Here is a 17,889-nt window from a genome sequence, read left to right on the forward strand (position 1 = left end):
GGTCTTTAAACAGAGACTGGATGGCCATCGGTCGGGGATGCTTTGATTGAGATTTCCTGCATGGCAGGGGGTTGGACTGGATGGCCCTTGTGGTCTCTTCCAATGCTATGACTCTATTATTCAATATCATAAATTTGGTCCTGAAATGAGATGTTTTGGAAAATAATCCCCATAGTAGGTTAAAAAGATTTCTGTGAAATTAACCTACTTCCAAATGCAAACTCTTCCATTCAAAATCCTCTCTCCCCACTCCATAGTTTGACTCCTGACCTCTAAAGATAAATAAATACTTTGGTGACATACAGCATGATAATCAGGCAATATCTGCAAAAGAGAAAAGTAAATTGGATTTCAGATAAATTCTCAAATATCTGTAAAGAGTCTGCTAATCTGAGAAAATCCAGTAAGTAAGCAGAACAATGTTTGTGTGTGTGTTTGTTTTTCTAGCTGCCAAGAATTCTTTACTCATTTGCAGAGCAGCAAACGATCATCTTACCTAAACAATCTCCTTATCTAATCTGTTTTACATGAGGTTCTTTCTTTTGTACAAAATCATGACCATGATAACCATGGAATACAACTCCTAATCTGGCTAGTGTTCCCTCCTGCTAAAGGCTTGCATCTGCAGTTGGTTAGAATTAATATTTCACCTATGTGCAAAGTGAATTCTCCCTTTTCTATTCCTCACCTGCCTGATCAGGAAGAAGCTTCCTTGTAAGGAAGCTGGTCCATCATATCAGATCCGTGTCTTCAAAAAGAGGCAGAGATAATTTCAACAAGAAGATGAGACTGGCTGAGACAACAGTTGGAGATGCCATGTTTAGCAACAGTCTCCAAGGGACCCTTTATTGTATTTCCTACCCATTTTGCATTTTCTTGGTAAGGAAAAGAAGGATAAAATGTTTGTAATGTAATAAACATGAGATGAATATGAGAAGAGTCACATCACAAGAAACATGATTCATTTCCTGGAAGCCACAAAGTACTAAAGGGTGCCTTTTTGCCTCTTTCAGTGGGGATCAGGATCAACCAAACACATTTGCTGCTATCTGTGGATCAAACTCCTGAAGACTGATGTGACAGAGAACGAATACAGTACTGTACTTTCTTTCCCCCACACTGGAGACTGTAGGCATTCCTATCTAGAAGAAAGAAAGCTGGGGAATTAGATTCTGAGCAATGTGTGGCTCTCTGGGGGCAGGCTACTTCTTTTCTACCATTGTTCCTTCAAGGCTCCCCACATTCCATCAGTAACTCTGGTAATGTCAACGTTAGGAAAACAGTGGCCCTTTTTTACAAAATCTAATTGAAAAGGTTCTCTGCAATCCATCACTCTAGACCTCTGGCAAGAGCAACCTGTCTCTTCCCTGACAGCCCCCCAGATAGCAAAAAAAGGAGGAGACAGAAAACAGATGTCAGGAAAGGAGGAGAGAAAGGGGGAATGGCCCCACCTCCTCCCAGCATGTGGCCTGGCTAGTGTACCTGCAAGAGAATATGTTCCTTATGGGGGAAAGGAGTTTCCCCCTCCTGCATTTAAAGATCATAAAATCATGAGAAAACCAAATTCTCTGGTAACTCAGGCTGCATCCACACTGCAGAACTAATCCGGTTTGACCCCACTTTATCTGCCATGGCTCAGTGCTATGGAATTCTGGAAATGGTAGTTTGTTGAGGCACCAGTGCTCTCTGACAAAGAAGGCTAACTAACTCACAAAATCCCCAGTTCCCAGAATTCCATAGCATTGTGCCATGACAGTTAAAGTGGTATAAACTGGATTATTTCCGCAGTGTGGATGCAGCCCTAGTCTATCTCCTAGTTCTGGTGCCCAAACAAATTATCATTCCCAAAATCCCATTGCATGGAGCCATGTCAGTTCAAGCGAGGATTGTTTATTATAAATAATAAAGCAAGTTTATTATTATAAACTGGATTATTTCTGCATTGTGGATGGCCTCCAGAATAAGTGTTAAACAAGCATTGGCAATCCCCACTCCACTACCACCCCGCCACCAGAAGTCATTTTGTATTTCATTTATATCATGTCTTTCTCCCAACATAGGATCCAAGACAGCATACAAGAATTTAAGGGTATACAAATGTTAAATTGTCTTTTAAAAACTTAAGTTCCAAATAGCAGTAAAAAGAAGTTAAAAACAGGTTTAGAGTTTAGGGCTGATAATATTAATTAATAATAATAATTTGTTTTATTTATATACCGCTATTCCAAAAAAGATCATAGCGGTGAACAGCAAGTAAGCTAATTTGCCCCCAACAGTCTGGGTACTCATTTTAGCGACCTTGGAAGGATGCAAGCCTGAGTTGAGCTTGGGCCCTTTTGCTGGTCTTGAACTCGCAACCTTGTGGTTTTGAGTGAATGGCTGCAGTACAGGCATTTAACCACTGCGCCTATATAATGGTCAAAAAATGTTACTTGATTGTCAAGAAACCCTGAGAAAAATTCTGTACTGAAGAGAATCTTTGAAGTTTGAGTCTCAATCTATGCAAAATTTGCAGGTGTTATTTTGTTCAGAAAACTATTTTCTCAGCAAACATCATTTTCTTCCTCAGCCTAAGGAAGTAGACCCAAGTTTATGAAAGTTCATGCTACCAGCTTCTTTCTTTCAGTTAGTCTCAAAGGTGCTACAAGATCCCTTTGCATATTGATTTTCCACACTAACACAGCTATGTCTTTGAATTCTACCAAAGTAAATGTATCATTCTAATATATGTTAAATATTTATTTATTTATTGCATAAATATTGTGTGTAATGGAGGCTGCTGAAAAATATAACATTCTGCTGATCCTGAGACTCATAGTGAATCAGAATCAAGGCAATATATATACCTTCCATGATAGTCTCTCACTTAAGCTCATGATTAACTGACACTCAAAGTCAGTTAATCATGAGTTTCTCATTCCACTTACTAAACTATGTAGTAGACAACAGAGTTGCCAGATCAGGATTATCCTGGGCCCAGAGATTCCAGACCCAAAACCCAATACCTGTACCTAGGAATAACCACTTGAGACCACCTTGATGTTAAAAGGGTGATGGTACAAGTTGTGATTTCTGGTGATGTCATTAAGCATAACACATTCTGCGTCAACCACAGCTGTACAGAGCATCCCATTCAAATAATAATAATTTAAAAAAACCACCAAGTCTAATAAATGAGGAAATGACAAATACCCATATTTATCAAGGTAACACTCTTGCCCTGAGATTCTACCTCCTCACCATAAGGAATGGAAGAACGGTCCAATCCCTGCAATCTAGGAACCCTATTATAACCAGCTTAGTCTTTCTGTAGAGAGTTGTCTCTAATGATTTCAATCTCACTTTTTGCACTAGTGCCATGGGAAAGTTACTATACTGAGGTCAGATTAACTTTATTCAGGTTTTAGTTACATGAGTGAGTGTCAAAAACAGTGCTAGAGGAATAAATTCAGGCACCATAAACTAGAATGAAGTCCGAGATTATTAAGATTGTATGTAGCAATGTCCTGTGTATGAGCCAGAAAGTAGTGATGCATGCAAACACAGACAGATAGATAGCACATATAGATATGATTCATTCACGTGTTTTTTAAAAAACAAAATTTCTGAGCTACCTTTGCCAGGTCTCCAAGAGCTCCCTGTTTAGTCTGGATTTTCCCACTACATCTTGCTAGAGGAACCTGTATTTCCAGTCTCTGTAACAATGGTATGGAAAATATTCAAGAAAGGTTAATGCAGCCAACCCAGAAAACTGTAGAGTAGACATTTGGTGAATGTGGTGTGTTCAAAATTTCCAAAGGATTCCACAGTGTGGAGAGCAGTTATAGCCTTTACCTTGAATTTGTAAATCATTATCCAAGTACTTTAATGAGAAAATGGGGTCTGTTATCAAAAACCTCCCTATTCAGTCAAACAGGGTGCTGTGTTTTATTTCAAGTGTTTTATTTCAAGGGTCTGTAACACTGATAAGTGGCATGATGCAGCTCTGTCCATGGATACAGGACAGATAGAGCAGTGTGGGTCACTAACTGTGCTAATTCAGGCGCAGACAGCTGAGGATGAAAACATACCTCCTTCTCTAAGAAGCATACTGTAAAGGAATATATGTTTGCTTATGTGCAGGGCCATTGTGGAACACACGGGTGCTGTTGTGTGCCTTCAAGTCATTTCCAATTTATGGTAACCATGAGGCAAACCTAGCACAGGTTTTCTTGGCAAGATGCATTCAGAGGGGATTTGCCTTTGCCTTGCTCTGAGGGTGAGAGAATGTGGCTTGCCCAAGGTCACCCAGTGAGTTTCTATGGCTGAGCAGGGATTCAAACCCTGGGCTCCAAAGTCGTAGTCCAATGCTCCAACTGCTATACCACACTGGCCCACATGGGGCATGTTACTATGTGGAATTTTAACCACCACCACCCCCCCCCCCCATATAGTGGACAATACTAATAATCAGGTCATTTTGTCTTTCTGGAATGACCTTTATCTGACACTTCACATGTAACAGTTGGGGGCCCATGAAATCACATAATGAGGGGAAATGGAGAAAAACAGCAGCTTTTTACTTTCAAGAAGTTCTGAAAGTAAAAAGCTGCCGTTTTTCCCTGTTTTACCTTCAGTTTATTTTCGGGTTATTTCACGTTTGCAGGAACATCATGTGATAAACTTCCCACATTTGTGGATTTTTTAAAATTTAAACCTAGCGTAATTTAAATCCTGTTTCTGAACAGGATTTTGCTAGTGTGGTAAGGTCCAGTGTGACTTTCCATACTGAGGTAAATAATTTGTGAAAAACAAACTAGATAGCTGTTTATCACATTTTACAGAGGTGCCCCTCCCCACTGTGATGGAAGACATCTACCTGTTATAATACATGAATTTCCTCACCTGAATCCCCTGATTTTAGCATGCTCCGTTTTGGGATCAGCCTTTGGAAGGTGAACACAGGCTTCATTTGCAAGTCTGATTGCTAAGTCATGTACCTCTTAGGAAGTCCTGTTGTATCAGGGCAAACCTCACTCTCCTTAATGTCATTGTTTATGCTGACTCTCATCATAAACTCAGCTTAGGGTCTGTCCACAAATTATCAGTTTTTAAGAAAAGGCTGAGTAGTTTCCCACCAAAAGGGATGCTTCTGAATCATAAAGTGCTACTATAAGGAAGTTCTGTTATCTTGCTATGACTCCCAAAACTGTCTGTTTAGAGATGGCAAAATACTGGCCTTTTAACTGCAGAGATGGATAGTCTGAATGGTGTGTCCAATTCAAGGGCACCTATACACAGCAGTGGATCTTTAGTAGTAATTAGGGTTACTATATTTTAAAAGAAAAAAAGGAGGACATATTTACTGAGTGACTACTTCTAACCACTAATTACTATGATGGCTTTCACATTAAATCTATAAACTCAGGCAGTTGTAAGAGGAATCACCACTTCTCAGTTGAGTTAGTCCAACAGATAAGACAGACCTTCTTTGCAGCCAGGCATCATCTTGGCAATGGTGGTGGAGTCCCTTTCTTCTTTCCACCATCTTCCTCTCTGACAGGCCTTCCACTCACAAAGGAAGATGGCAGCTCTGGTGACAAGGGTGGCCCTGACCCAGCTGGAAGCCTGTGAATTGACTAGTAACCCCTGCATGGCTGAGGCTGGCTGCTTTGGGGACTTCTCTCACACCTGCTTTCACCTGTCATGTCTTCCTCCTCCTCCTCCCCCTCCCTCTGCTACCTGATCACCTGCTTCCTCCAATACAGATTTTGTAAGAAAACCCAGACATTTGAAAAATCTACTGAGACAAAAAATTTAATCCTAAAAAAGAGGGCATGTCAAGGAAAAGGTGTATGTATGGTAACTTTAGCAGTTGTTCTATTTTCATACTGCAAACTATTCCTTAAAATGGCAATACTGAAAATAATTGCCATGATCAACATATACATTTTAGATTTTGATCCCCTCTTCCTATTGATTTCAGTCCCCCACTCAAGTGTATAATCTGCCATTTGAGGCACCATTTCATACATTGTATCAAGCTTTTGCCAAATAAAACTGGTTAGTCTTCTGGATGGCATAACACTCTTGTCTTTTTATTGGCAGCACAATACCAGTGCAATAAATTGTGATAATTATTTGTTTATTTTAATAAGCAATAATCATAAATAATTACCATGCTTTTAAACATACTATATCTGAGGGAATCCTTGGGCTCCCTGGAATGGACATCATATATTCTGCTGTAATCCTGTGCTGTCAATATGAATGTTTTCTTCCTTCTCTATCACTCAAATAATTAGTTGGCTGAGGCATGACTGCATGACCATATACTTCACTTTCTCATTCCACAATGACAGGAATGACTGGTGTCCACCTCCTTTTTTAAAAATTTGGCAGAACATATTACCCCTGGCACTAGCTTGTGACACTTGTATGCAAAGCCCAAATGTATCCAAGGGAAGCGAAGTGTGACCATCTGTCCTGTAGTGAATGATCACTCTGCTCGTCTTGTATACATTTGAGCTTTGCATAGAAATGTCACAGCCTTCTTGCATGTCAGGGCTTTTTGGCTCTGGCCTGGTAACAATCAACATGCAGAGTGATTTGCAGTGTTATGAAAGGGTATCAAATTGTTAGTTAATTAGTTATTCTTGTACAGTATTTTCCATTCCAGGCATGTAGAAAAGGGATTAGGGGATTTTCCACCTCAGAGGCCAAAATAACTTGGCAGGATTGGGATATTAATGACTTAGTTCAAGGGGGCACTACAGTATTTAGATTACTGTCACATACTCAATATTGCCCCAGAAGCAGTTGTGAGGCCCTCCCAACAGTCCATCCCAACTACCACTGCTTTGACCTTGGAGGGAGAGAAGAATAGGCAGGCATAGCTCCATCATGCCTTGTCCCAGAAGCAGATGAAAGGCCCTCTCTCCATCCCAACTATCACTACCATGACCTTGGAGGGAAAAAAGAAGAGGCAGGCACAACTCTATCATGCTTAGCCCCAGAAGCATATGAGAGGCCCACCCTACATCCCAACTACCACTGCCCTGGCCTCAGAGGAAGAGAAGAGGCAGTACCTGCTGGATTTAATCTCATCCCACACTGCCATCCCCTTTTCCTCTTGTGCCATGTCTTAATTAGATTATAAGCCTGAGGGCAGGGAACTGTTTTGTCTTTCTTTTACTTATAAAGTACCATGCACAATGGAAGAAGAAGAAGAAGAAGAAGAAGAAGAAGAAGAAGAAGCAGCAGCAGCAGCAGCAACAACAACAACAACAACAACAACAATAGCCGCAAACTATCTTGAACCAGCTCTGGTAGCCTTTCATGTGCCTCAAAACTTAATTTGGTGTTGACTTTCATAGACTTGTGTAATCATATCAACCTGAACATAGCCCATCTCATTTGATTTTGGAAGCTAAGCAGGGTCATGAAGCCTGGTTAATATCTTCATGCGAGATCACCAGGGATGGAATATCAGGAGACTTTCAGAAGGGCTAGGAAAGAGTTCTGTCTGAAACCTTGCGAGGGCCACTGCTACCAGTCAGAGGAACTGATGATACTGGGCTAATGGACCAAGGGTCTCCTTCAGTATAAACCAGCTTCCTATGTTCCTAATACTATGGATTTGAAAAGCAGCTTTAAAAGTAATATTAAAGAGTGCAGTGGGGCCCTGAAATCTCATTAAAACGCAAATTGATCCCCATTTTTTGGCCAGGGAGCGTTTGGGAAATAGGCAGAACATTGTAAACTTTGTTTGGGGGACCTCAGGTAATCCCAGGGTCACACTTTGAGACCTTCTCCCCACTATCTGCAGAGTTCAAGTTCAGCACTTCTTCAACCACATAATTTTGAAAATCTAATTCATAGTGAGAGAAACAAAATATTTCTTCAGCATTACAGCCTTAGCCGAATGGCTAGTCCTAATTAGAATAGACCAATTGAATCACTATCTGAAAAGTAAAACAAAAATCTAGATTTGATGGATCTACTCTCATAAGAAATAGCAACAGGATTAAATCAATAGGAAAACCTGTCCATTTAAGCATTTGATTTTATCATGACAGCACTAAGTTGTTGTTGTCATCATCCTGATCATCAGGCATAACATTAAAGAGAAGAGAGAAAATCCTGCCTCTCATCTATAGATTGATCCTTCCATTCTATATACCACTTCCGTATGTTCAAACATCCACATATACATTATTTCCATAATCCTTGCAACAACCCTGTGAAGAAAGTCTGTATTATAATACCCATTCTGCAGACACAATGAAAGTAGGACTGAGGATGGGCCTTTTAGCTTCCCCCTTGGATCCCTGGTTACAGTGGCATCCCTAGGGTTGGTATCACCCAGTGCCCATTGACCTCCTCCATACAGAATCCTTAACAATGCTTTTTTTTTTTTTGCATTAATGTTACTCATAAACCGTAATTCCCATAAACCCCTGAGTGTAATGATAATAGTTGTGACATAAACAACTATCAAAATTAAAATTATACCTTCAAATTACCATATCATATGCACAACCTAAATGTATTTACATATGCATACTGAAGATTTGGTTAAACTGATGCTTTTAAAGAAAAAATTAAAAATATATTTTTATTTCATTTTTTAAAAAAAAATTAAATTAAAATTTTGAAATTTGAATTTTAAAAAATTCTGGGGCCTCTCCTTTCTCCTCCCACTGAGCTTCACCCCACTCCTACCATCTTTTAAAGCATTTTGAAGGGAAGCAGATGAATGCCACAGCCCCTTTCTGCCAAAAAGTAGGTGTTTCAGGAGCAGTGGTGTCACCCCCCCCCCCCCTTTTAGGGTGTCATCTGGTGCGGTCCACACAGCCTGCAGCCCCTTAGTGACACCACTGCCTGGGTTTATCAGTATTTGATGTAAATATGAGAATCCTGGCCCACAGCAGTTTTTAGCCACTGAACAACCCCAGAGACTTTCCCTGAGTTAAGGTGTGACAGCCAGATTGCACCAGCATATTTGACATCTCCCTTTTAACAAAAGCTGATTCCCTTGCTGAAGATCCTGCTACCTATCTGTCTTCAGCAATGCCTTCTCTTGCAATATGCACATATAAAATGTGTTTGGGGCAGGTTTCAGTTGACTATGTGGGGACTATGGGGATCTCTGCTTGTCCGATCATTGTCACTACTTGTGATAAACCTTTTCTGATTATCTAAACTGCTGTCACCTTCTGTGAATGACTAGCTTCAATGGTTTTGACAACATTGTTACTCTTTTTATGTGTACTGTAGATCCCTTTCAAAATCCCCCACCTGTCACCAAAGATTGCAGCTACAATTGTATATCTGCTGCCACCGCAGAAAACCCCTGTGCTTGACCTTATCAGTAATGGAAGCACAGCTCCCTTATTTTCCTCAAAAGGCACATATGTATTTTTTAAAAAACGAACAGAAGATAATGAAAATGTTCACAATTACTTGTTCAAATCCATGTGGTTTCTACATAATGTTTTAGTTTAGATGTTATAGTTACTTAGATGCTTATATATTTAATTAACATTCCTTAAACACACCTAACAGATTGCCATCCCAGACTAGCTAACTTAATTCTGACTAAACCTGACTGTTCTGGCCTCTAACGCTAATCTTTAATTGATTGTCACAGTCACCAGCCTTTTAAAAACCCCATTCAAATGCTCAGCCAATCACCAGACTTACCTCCAATATTTCTTGCTCTCACCACTTCAAGCAGATCACTAGCTTTATTTCATGTAATACTCATAGTACCATACATAACCATACACAAAATGGTTATTGTTGTGTGCCTTCAACCCTGGTGGCACAGTGGTTAAATGCCTGTATGTACTATAGTCATTCACAGCCACAAGGTTGTGAGTTCTATCCCAGCCAGGGGCTCCAGAGTCAATTCAGACTGGCATCCTTCCAAGATCACTAAAATGAGTACCCAGCTTGTTGGGGCAATTACCTTACACATTGTAAACCGCTTAGGGAGTGCTTAAGTGCACTGATAAGCATCACAGAAATGTACTTGCTATTGCAATTTGGACTGATGGGAACCCTATGGCAAACCTATCACAGGGTTTTCTTGGCAAGATTTGTTCTGAGAGGGTTTTCCTTTGCCATCCTCTGAGGCTGAGAGAGTGTGACTTGCCTAAGGTCACCCAGTAGGTTTTCATGGCTAAGCTAGGATTCGAACCTTGGTCTCCCAGTGTTCTAGTCCAACACTCAAACCACTATGCCATACTGGCTTAACTTTAATAACTCATTTTCTCTAATATACATTCAATAACACACAGGTTGAAGGTCCCTTATCCGAAATTCTGAAATCCAAAATACTAAAAAAAAAAATAAAAAAAAAATTCTTGGGTGGCTCAGATAGTGACACCTTTGCTTCCTGATGGTTCAGTGTGTACAAACATTGTTTCATGCACAAAATTATTTTTAAAATATTGTATAAAATTACCATCAGGCTATGTGCATAAGGTGAAGATGAAGCATAAGTGAATTTTGTGCTTGGACTTGGGTCCCATCTCCCATCTAGGACCAATCCCCTGTCAATCAGAAATATTCCTAAGAGATGGCCACCCAACGAAGGAGAGTCCGCCATCTTCTGACAGAGGATAATCATAGAATCATAGAATTGTAGAGTTGTAAGAAACCACAAGGGCCATCCAGTCCAACTCCCTGTCATGCAGGAACTCTCAATCAAAGCATCCCCGACAGATGGCCATCCAGCCTCTGCTTTAAGACCTCCAAGGAATGAGACTCCATCACACTCCGAGGAAGGCGTGTGTTCCACTGCTGAACAGCCCTAACTGTCAATAAGTTCCTCCTAATGTTGAGGTGGAATTTCTTTTCCTGTAGCTGGCATCCATTGTTCTGTGTTCTAGTCTCTGGAGCAGCAGAAAACAGGCTTGCTCCCTCCTCAATATGACTTCCCTTCAAATATTTAAACAGGGCTATCATATCACTTCTTAACCTTCCCTTCTCTAGGCTAAACATCCCAAGCTCCCTAAGTTGTTCCTCATAGGGCATGGTTTCAAGACCCTTCACCATTTTAGTCACCCTCCTTTGGACACACTCCAGTTTCTCAACATCCTTTTTGAATTGTGGTGCCCAGAACTGGACATAGTATTCCAGGTGGGGCCTGACCAAAGCAGGATTGAGTGGCACTATTATTTCCATTGATCTAGACCAGGGGTAGGCAACCTTTTTGAGCCAGGGGCCGGGTTGCTGTCCCTCAGACAACTGGGAGGGGCCGCGTGCTGGGGGTGGAGCCTCCACACTCTGGGGGCGGAGCTCCCACCCCAGGGCGGAGCTTCCACCCCCAGGGGCCAGGCCACCTCCTCTTTGCTGGCCCCTGACAGGGCCCCAGGCCCTGTCAGAGGCAGACAGCCGGCGGTGACCAGCCATGCGCTGGGGCCTCCCCGTTTTGCCGGCCCCTGAACGCCAGAGGCCCGCTCCGCCGCCGCAGGAGCCCTCCAGGAGGGCCCCAGCAACGGCAACTGGCCTCCCAGGGGCCCTCTGCCCGCCGTCGGAGCCCTCCTGGAGGCCCCAGTGATGCAATGGCCTCCCAGGGGCCTGCTGCCACCGTCGGAGCCCTCATGGAGGCCCACAGCGAAGGCAACAGGCCTCCAGGGGCACGCTGGGCCGCTGCTGGATCACTCCTGGAGGGCCCCCAGCAAAGGCAACGGGCCTCTTGGAGGCCCGCTGCCATCGCAGGAGCCTTCCTGGAGCCCTGCGATGGCAACTGGCATCCCAGGGGCCCGCTGCTGGCCGTCGGAAGCCCTCCTGGAGGCCCCAGCGAAGGCAACGGCCTCCCAGGAGTCCCGCAGCCACTGTCGGAGCCTCTGGAGGCCCCAGCAAGCAACGCCACCCAGGGCCCGCTGCTAGCCGCGGAGCCCTCCTGGAGGGCCCCACGATGGCAACGGCCTCCCAGGGGCCGCTGCCGACCGTCGGAGCCCTCCTTGAGGGCCCCAGTGATGGCAACTGGCCTCCCAGGTAGGTTGCCATAATTCTGGACCTCCAAACTGTAGGACAAAAGTAGACAAAAGTAGGACAAAATTTTCAAATGTGGACACGTTAAAAATGGAGGACCGAGCAAAAAATTGATGCTTTTTTAAAAAAATGTTAATAGTAAAATGCATGTTTTTGTCTGTAGGCATGATCAATGGAAAAAAAAAAAAAAAAAAAAAAAAAAACACAAAAAAAAAAACAAAAAAAAAAAAAAAAAAAAAAAAACAAAAAAAAAAAAAAAAGAAGGGGGGGGGGGTGGGGGGGGGGGGGGGGGGGGGGGGGGGGGGGGGGGGGGGGGGGGGGGGAAAAAAAAAAAAAAAAAAAAAAAAAAAAAAAAAAAAAAAAAAAAAACCGAAAAAAACAAAAAAAACAAAAAAAAAAAAAAAAACAAAAAAAAAAAACAAAAAAAAAAAAAAAAAAAAAAAAAAAAAAAAAAAAACAAAAAACCCCCCAAACAACACCCCCAGCCAACCCCCAACCCCCCCCACCCCCCCCCCCCACCCCCACCGCCCCCCACCCCCACCCCCCCAAAAAAGTGTGTGTTTTGGGGGGGTTGGGTGGTGGGTGGGTTGGGGTGGTGGGGTTTGGGGGTGTGGGGGGGTTGTTGGTATTTGGGGGGGGGTGGGGGGTGGGGGGGGGGGGGGGGGGGGGGGGAGGGGGGGGGGGGGGGGGGGGGGGGGGGGGGGGGGGGAGGGGGGGGGGGGGCGGGGGGGGGGGGGGGGGGGGGGGGGGGGGGGGGGGGGGGGGGGGGGGGGGGGGGGGGGGGGGAAATGGAGGACAATTGTTCCTAGACAGATGGCAGAAATGTACTTCCCTTTCTGGCTAACCTCCCCCCCCATTTCCAAACAGCATATTGGGCATTGAAGAGGAGGAAGAGTGGAAAAAGGCAGAGGAGGAGGAAGAGGAGAAGAAAAGAGAGGAGGAAGAAGGGGAGGAAAAGGAGAGGAGAAGAAGAGATGGAGAAGAAGAGAGGAGAAAGAAGATGGAGGAAAAGGGGACGAGAAGGAAGAGGAAGAAGGGGAGGAAGAAGGGGAGGAAGAAGGAGGCGAAGAAGAAGAAATGGAGAAGAGAGGAGGAGGAAGAAAGAAGAAGAGGAGGAAAAGTGAGGAAGAAGGAAGAGGAAGAAGGGGAGGAAGAAGGGGAGGAGAAGGAGGAGGAGCGCAGAGCTGGAACGAGAGGATGCGGAGAAAGAAGATAGAGAGGAGGAAAAAGGAGGAGAAGGAAGAGGAAGAAGGGGAGGAAGAAGAGGAGGAGAGAGGAGAAGGAGAAAGCAGAAGAGAGGAAAAAAGATAAAGAAGAAGGGAGAGAGAAGGGATGGGAAGAAAGGGAGGAAAAAGAAAAAGGAGGCAGAAGAGGGAGGAGAAGAGCAAGAGAAAGGCTCTTTCCTCTGCCTGGCTGCCTCTGTCGCCAACGGAGGAAGCCAGCAAGGAATGGGGCCCTCTCTGAAGCCAGAGCCCCAAACCCCTGCCTGTGCTGCCTCCGTCGACCGGTTTTGCCCCACCCCCGGGATTTCCACCCCCCCCAAGACGGAGGCAGCCAGGGCAGAGGTTTGGTGCTTGGCAGTCAGCCATCCTCCAAGCCCCAGCCAAGCCTGGAGGACTCCGCGATATCGCGAGGACCCCCAGGGCATACTGGGGCTTGGAAAGACAGACTCCTCAATCCCCACCAAGCCTGGAGGACCCGCAATCGCCAGCCAAAAGCCTGGAGGACTCCTCGATCTCGGAGGAGCCTCCAGGGCATGACTGGTGGCTTGGAAGACATACGTCCTCCAAGCCCCAGCCAAGCCTGGAGGACCCGCGATCTCTTATTATCCTCCATGGCAATGACTGTGGCTTGAGAAGACCAGACGTCCTCCCAAGCCCCAGCCAAGCCTGCAGGACTCGCTGGGGGGGGGGGAGTCCCGGGGGCGGGGCCAAACCGGGGCGGGACCGTGCGGACCCACCCCAAATCGGGAAAGTCCCGCCCCCAGGCGGGATATGGGAAGCCTACTCCCAGGGGCCTGCTGCCACCGTCGGAGCCCTCCTGGAGGCAAAAAATGGCGGCGAAATCTCACGTGACCTTAGGGAAGGTCGCGCAAGATTTCGCCGCCATTTCCCCCCCAAAATGGCGGCGCCCATAGCAGGAGGAGCCAGGGGCCGGCTTAAAGGCCTCCGCGGGCCGCATCCGGCCCGCGGGCCAGAGGTTGCCGACCCCTGATCTAGACACTATACTTCTATTGATGCAGCCTAAAGTTGCGTTGGCCTTTTTAGCTGCCACATTGCACTGTTGACTCATGTGTAACTTGTGGTCTACTTAGACTCCTGGATCCCTTTCACATGTAGTCTCCTTACTTCCTTTGAACAGCCTCTGGATGTATGTGTATATGTGCATGTGTCTGTATGACTTTTTACTTAGTGCCAGAAATGTTTCACACATCTTAAGTTCCTAAGGCAGAAGTATTTCAGGAATCTTTGACAAATTCAGACAACTGAAAATGTGTCAGGCAGCCAGTTATCACGCATGGAACCATTCATAATATCACACTTGCTCATGAATATTTATCCACTGTGCAGTAGCCGAGTAGCCTCCTCTTGTATTAATTTAGAACCCCCCTGCCCCTCTGGGGCCTTGTTAAAGATTCTCATTTGACTCCTTTTTATTAGCTTGCACCAGGGTTGTAGCTTTGGGAGGGACAGTGAGAGTATAGTCCCTTCAAATAAGAATGTTTCTCCTGCCTGAAATTTCAGAGACTGAGACACTGGGGCCATTGACACTACAAAATAACCCGGCGTGGAAACCAGTTTTTTTTGTTGTCATTCATACTTTCACTTGGTGCAGTTTGTGGCAGAGCGAGAGGGGGTATGGTGTCAGAAAACCCACTTGCCCCATTTTATTTGAACCGTTTTTCCCCTGCATCTTCTGAAAAGATGCAGATAGCTGCGAATGAAAATATGCTGTTGATTACATTTGGAGTGATCCTTCCCAAACAAAGAATGGAGGGATTTAATAAGGAGGGGCAAAACGTACACATCCCACCCGACTGTTGTCCTCCTACCTGGGAACCATCCCCTCTTCTTCTGGCAAGGGTTATGTTGCCCATGAGGACAACTGACAGAGGGGAGTTAATTAATGCCTAACCCTAACCCTAACCTATAATGGGCTTTTCTTGGCAGAGTGTCTTCAGAAGGGTTTTGCCATGGCCACCTCCTGAGGCTAAGAGAGGGTGACTCCCCCCAGGTGAACCTATCACAGCAGTTTCTTGGCAAGGTTTCTTAGAAGGAGTTTGAAAGCAGAAGCAGAATGATGAAGATGTGCCTCACTTGACTGACATTAAAAAAAATACCCAAACCCAAAAACGATCAAACACATTTGAAATGGAGGCTCTGTATTAAATTAATATGATGGCAGCATGAAAGGCAATGGGGTAAAAATGCAACTGAGAGATTCAGTAATGGTAAACGTAGTGTGATCTTCAATTCGGTTTCACATTCCTGTGAGTGTGAATGAGTACTCTGAAAATCATTCATATCTAGAACTATGTTTGGTGCACCTTTTGGTGCAGAGGGAGGCCACACAGTTTGGCTGCTGCAGTGTCCCTCAGAAACAAAAACGGGAGCCTCCAGTTCACCCTTTCGGGGCGGTCTGTCAAGCCCCATTATTAGGATGAACAGTTAGTTTGGTCTGAACCATATGTTTCTTTATCCATGGAAATGGTCTCCCATTAATTAATAAAAATGCACTCTTCCAAATTCTTTCCAAGCACCCCACTTCTGTTTTGCTTTTTTGAAAACCCATCCTTCGGGCACAGGTTCCCCAGATTGTAATAGAATTTCACATCATATGTCAACTAACCAGAGCGCTATTTAGTTCAGTCAGTGTACTACACCTTCCCCAAACATACAGCAAAAGATATTTGTAATTTTCACATATGTACCTCTAGTAGGAGCCAGCATGGTATAGTAGCTTCAACATTGGACTATGATCCTGGAGATCAGGGTTCAAATCCCAGATCAGCCATGTAAACCCACTGGGTGACACTAGTCAAGTCACACTCTCTCAGCCTCAGAAGGTGGCAATGGCAAATCCCCTCTAAAGAAACTTGCCAAGAAAACTACATGATAGTTTTGCCTTAAGGCAGCCATAAATTGAAAATGACTTGAAGGCACATGAGGCATTTAGTAGTTTCACTGTATACCAGGGTAGGGGAAAAGCTGGTTTCTCCTCCCACCCCCACCCCCCACCCCACATGCCCTATATATGAACCCCATTGAGGTAAAATGCCTTGCATGAAAAAAACAATGAATATGTCTAGTATGCTCATCATGATACTTTTAAAACCTGCTTGCCATCTTCTCCCTCCCCCTGATTTCACTGAAAAATTTAAGAAGTCTATTTTAATCTGGTCTTTTTCTCCACACCTTTAGAAGTGTGGAACACACAATTCTCAAGACAGCCGCCACCAGTTCTGTCAGCCCCAGAAATACACATTTTGCTTTAAATGGTCCAGTAGTTGCCACCAGGGGACAGTCTTGCTCTTTCAAGCCTCTCCGAATTTTCCTAATAACCATGTCACTGTCAAGAGTGTGGATCCTTATGGAGCTAAAAGAGCACAGTCCAAGTACAGGAGAGAAGTTATCAGCAGCCCCAGGAAAATCCAAGATTTATGGCAATACACAGTCTGGGAATGAGGAGGAGGAGAAGGAAACTCTAAGCCAAATAAGATCTGAGCATATACAGTGGTAGCAGAATGCTTGACTGGTTTTGGGAGGAAAAGAAAAAATTGAGGGTAGGGGAAGGGAGTGGCATATCCTAGAAAAGGGGATGGAGGGATGGATGGCTCCAAGCTTTTGAGCAGAGGTATTCCACACTGCAACATTTTGTGGAATACCCTGAATTCTTTGTGACTACTATACCAACCAACACTTTGATTTCTGCTACACTGCTAGTCTTTTAGGAAATTAATGGATAAACTTAATTATAGTAATAGCAACAGTATTTGCCCTCTATCTTGAGTGTAGTTGTTGTCCCACAGGAATGCTAATGGTATCATATCCCCTGCAAATAAATAAATATCAAATCAAGATGTGAAAAGGTAGGTTACAGTTTTTCTTCTCTTATTTTACACACTGTTTGGATTCAAATGGAAATAACTGTTAAAGTATATTTCTAATTGTATTGAAAATGTTCAGATGTGTCAATGGTTAACTAAGGTTTAAAATGGTTCCTGTTGCAGGCCTGAAAGTCTAGGCCTGGAAGAACAAGTCTTCAAGGACATTTGCTGAGACATAATATAAACAAAATGTATTATTGTTATGCTCTTGTGCAGTATGGTGACTTCATGGGAAAGAGGTGTGTCCACTTGGTGGGAAAGTTGATCTTTGGAGAGAATAAAGACTGATGTCATATTCAAGTTTTTTCTTCTAGCATGGACTCCGAAAGAGAATAGATGTATAGTAGCCTGCTGTGAATGTGTAAATAGCAACAAAGTCAATAAACACTCATTTGAGTAAAAAATCTGTGTTGAAGTTACTTTGTTCCTGAGTTCCAGAGAAGACTGCATCTGTTCCAGTTGGTACCAGTTCAAACCACCGGCAGCACAAGACATCACCCATAACAAAGAGTTTTTCTAACAATAACTATTTGTTCTGTCAGTATACACCAGCTACAAAGACAAGCAGATCACAAGAAGTCTGAGACAACATTTTAAAGCCCAAACCACCTGACCCTTGGAATGACATCCATGACCACGTAACAGAAGTAGGCTTGCCATATCCCGCCTGGGGGCGGGACTTTCCTGGTTTGGGGCGGGGCTGCACGGTCACGGCCCGGTTTGGCCCTGCCCCCGCGATTGCCCCTGCTCCCCGGCGAGATATAGCAAGCTGAAGGAGGCTTTCCCTTGCCGCTTGG

General features: G+C 44.2%; 1 protein-coding gene across 4 annotated transcripts in view; it reads right to left on the bottom strand.

Moving 5' to 3' along the window:
* RAB37 (RAB37, member RAS oncogene family) overlaps positions 1-17,889 on the bottom strand; it is a 105,083-nt gene that overhangs the window by 28,754 nt on the left and 58,440 nt on the right. The window contains exon 1 of one of the 4 annotated variants that reach the window (XM_042449976.1): positions 3,615-3,669. The exons of the other annotated variants lie outside the window; for them this stretch is intronic. The gene's annotated coding sequence lies outside the window, so the exon portion shown is untranslated. Of the gene's footprint in view, positions 1-3,614; positions 3,670-17,889 lie in introns of those variants that run through there. 4 annotated transcript variants of the gene reach the window in all.

This window comes from Sceloporus undulatus, chromosome 2 (genome assembly GCF_019175285.1).
Source record: "Sceloporus undulatus isolate JIND9_A2432 ecotype Alabama chromosome 2, SceUnd_v1.1, whole genome shotgun sequence".
Classification (NCBI taxonomy): Eukaryota; Metazoa; Chordata; class Lepidosauria; order Squamata; family Phrynosomatidae; genus Sceloporus; species Sceloporus undulatus.